The sequence below is a fragment of the Notamacropus eugenii genome, chromosome 3 (genome assembly GCF_028372415.1).
Source record: "Notamacropus eugenii isolate mMacEug1 chromosome 3, mMacEug1.pri_v2, whole genome shotgun sequence".
Lineage (NCBI taxonomy): Eukaryota > Metazoa > Chordata > Mammalia > Diprotodontia > Macropodidae > Notamacropus > Notamacropus eugenii.
The window spans coordinates 233,210,588-233,214,402 of NC_092874.1; positions in this window are offsets into that span (position 1 = coordinate 233,210,588).

Sequence of the window (3,815 nt, forward strand, 5' to 3'; positions counted from 1 at the left end):
AATCCGGAGCGAAAACAAGAGGAGGAAATGGGACACGGGGCAGTTTCCAGGCCCCCCCCTCCCTCCGTACTCCAGATAAACAACCCGCGGCTGCTGTACCCACCCCCTCCTCCTCCTCCTCTCCTCCTCCTCCTTCTTCTCCTCCTCCTCCTCCTTCTCCTCCTCCCAACTCTCCTCTCCTCCGGGCTTTTCCCGCTTCGGGACCCGGCCTGCGCCACCCGGCCTCGGGCAGCGCGCTTAGCCCCTGGCCCCCTCACGTGCGATCGGGCTGGGCTGGTGAAGCTTCCGGAGCTTTGGCAATTTTGTTATCCAAAAAAGAAAAAAAAAAAAAAGCGAATCCCGGAGGGGGGTGGGGTGGGAGGCGGGCTGGCTGGCTGGGGGGGACTTGAAACCGTTCCGGCGCTCCAATTGGCCAGACTGGAGAAAGAGGGCGTGGCCCTGCTTTACTATGCGGTGCGAGGACCCAACAACATTCCAGCTGTCTCGAGCCACGCCTCTCCGGGTCCCCGGCTCTATCTCCTCCCCTAACCACGCCCCCTGCCTATTTAAACAGAGAGTCTATGTCTCTCCGGTTTTTAAAAAACATTTTTTCAGCGCTTCGGAGCTGGAGAGGAGCTGTCAGTCTGGATCACCTCGCCTCGAAGACTCCGCCTCTCGGGGTCCCCGAGGCTGAGCAACTTGGGGCGGTGTCCTGGAGGGTGGAGACTGGACTGGAGGGATCCAAGGCATCGATGCTAGCTAGGACAAGCGCACAGCGAGCCCTTCCATACCTTGTGCCGCTCCTCTGATGGCACTTACACGGACCCTGGAAGTCACCAATCCCTTTTGCTCGATCTCTCTGCCCCCGTGGCCAGGCAGTTCCGAAGGAAGAACCTTGAAGGAAGGGAATTTCCCCAGTCTCCCTTCTTCCTACCTTTTATTATTCCCCCCACTCCCCAACGCCCCACAGTTGTGAATATCTTCTCGAATATAAACTCGGATCTTCCCTCCCCTTCCTTCCTCTTGCTCAAGACTGGGCCAGTTTCTAATTAAGGAATCATAGGATTTAGAACTGGAAGGGCCCTTAGCTAGGGCCTAAATCTCGTGATATAGACGCTCCTCTGATTTTTTCGGATGAGGAAAACTGATCCTGTTGGCCCAGGGGTCTTCTATTCAGATCATCTAGATGTCCTTCTTCCTAATTTCCTATCTCTTTTATCCGCTGACAACAAACATGCCCAGAATCTCTCCCAGCCTTAAAAAAACACTTCCTCAAACAAAACAACTCTTTGACTAGACCCTACCATTCTTCAGTTATCACCATGTTTCTTTTCCCTTTCACAGTCAAACTCCTAGGGAAAAAGCTATCTCTACTAGATTCCACTTTCTCACTTCCCACTCACTTTCCAACCTCTTGTGACTTTTCTTCCTGCCAGTCATTGAAACATCGTGGTTACCAGTAATTTGTTAGGAATGTAGTAAGAGAATGATAATAGGGCGATATGTAGAAAACCCCAGAAGGTGAGTGTGTAGATGGATGCTAGTAGTATAATAGTGTCCTTTCTTGACCTCCTCCTTCTGGATACTTTCCTTGGGGTGGGGGTTACAAGATGCTCTCTTAACTGCCTCTCAGACTTCTTGACTCCTTTTCAAATTTCTCATCCATATCCCATGCCATATGAATCTGGGTATAGGGTTCTAGGTTCTAGAACCTCTCTTGATTCACATATTACCCCTAAATTTACATATCTAGCCCTCATCTCTCTCCAGAGATTCAGTTCCTTACCTTTACCTAGATATCTCATAGGCACCTCAACTAAAAAAGTTGAAAACCCAAAAACACAGAACTCCCGATTCCTTAAATCTACCCTACTAAATTTCTATGGTTTATTGTTGAGAGGATTCGATACCACCATTCATCCTGGAATCATCCTTAATTTTTCAGTCTCATACCCCAAAGCCACTCAGCTGTCAAAACTTGATTTGATTCTACCCCTCATCATTTTCCCAATCCATCCCTCTCTCTACTTAAATGACAACTAGCCTAATCTAGTCCCTCAGACACCTTTTTGCTTTGTCTACTGCAGTAGTCTCTTGATTGATCTCTCCATATCCACTCTCTCCCTTTTATAAATTATCCTGGAGAGTGTTGCCAAATGATTCCCAAATAAGAGTACATCTGAATTGATATTCCTAAGTAATATATATTAAGTCCCAGTTCTTTGCCTGACACATCAGAGGTGCTTAATAAATGTTCTAGCTATCCCCTCTGTTTGGCATCAAGTCCTTCCCAATCTGGCCCCAGCTGATTTGTACCTAACTCACCTTGCTCCTCCCCTTGTACTCTGTAGTCGGGCCAAAAATGTCTGTTTGCTGTTCCATAACCATGACATGACATTCAGTCTCCTATTTCTGTGCCTTTGCTGTTCTTCATGCCTGGAAGGCTTTCCTTCTTCGTCTATGCCTCTTGGAATTTCTTTAAAGAAGGCTTAGCCACCTCCTTCAAGAGACTTTCCTGATATCCCCAGTCTTTCATGATCCCCAACCAATCACTGTATGCTTTTTTGGTATGTATTCTGCAGTTACTTATCCCTGAACATACGTTGTATCCCCCTAGTAGAAAGGGAACTATTCAAGGGCAGAGGCTATCTCACTCCCTTTTAAATTTTGATCCCCAGTGCCTAGCACAGTGCTTGGCTATAATTTCCCTACCTGTGAACTTTCTTTCACCTTACAGTTAGAAGGTAAGGGTTGAGCTTCCTTAGGACTTTTTTCTGCCTGAACAGATCACAGTCTGTAACCTTATGCGACTTTAGCCCTACATATAACTGTTATTAAATTTAGCATAAGCCACTCTGCCATCCTTTCAAACTCCATCCATATGGGGGGGGGGGGATGACAAAGACATATAACTATTAACACTAATTATATTTTAATAACCCTTTAGAGTTTCCAGAACACATTTGCATACATTATCTTAATTATGTGATGTGCCTGAGGATTAATGAGTACGAGTGCCCATCTATATAGTAATGCCATTTCAATATACTAATATAACTAATGAGAGAGGAGAGCTCTCTCTCTTTCACTAACTTCACCTCTGCCCCTCACACAGGGCTGGGCATTCATTTCTATCAATGAGGACAGAGTTCCATACCTTTGGGCTTTGGGACTGGTGTTGCACTAAGAATGATAATCCATTCATTTTAGGGTCCTGGAAAAAAGGATCCTCAGTAGTATAAATATTGTTTTCTTCATTTTACCAGTGAAACTGCATTGGGTAAAGTGTGAGGATGGGATGATGTAACTTAATTTTAAACCTATAGTCCTACACTTGTAAAGTAAGTGTAGGAGGCTGATTCAAGTTTGCCTGGATCACCTAACTCCAACTCCAATCTTTCAAATAATCAATAAGCATTTTTTGGTTAATTTTTGTTTTCAGTTCCAACTCTCCCTCATCTATTAAGACAAGAAATACAATACCCAATATATGTATGAAGGCATGCAAAACATATTTCCACATTAGCCATGTTGTATGTGGGGGGGAGGAGGCAAAAAAAATAAAGTGAAAAAAATATATATATCAGTGTGCTCAGAAGCTCATTTCTCTCTGGAGGAGGATAGCATTTTTCATCATGGGTCCTTTGTATTGATCAGTACTCTGAATCTTACATACTTGATCATCATTACAATACTGCTTGTTGTTGCTGTATACAATGTTCTCCTAGTTCTGCTCACCTCACTTTGCATCAGCTCCTCTAAGTCTTCTCAGGTTTTTCTGAAACTATCCTGATTGTAATTTTTTAATAGCATGATAGTATTCCATTACAATCATA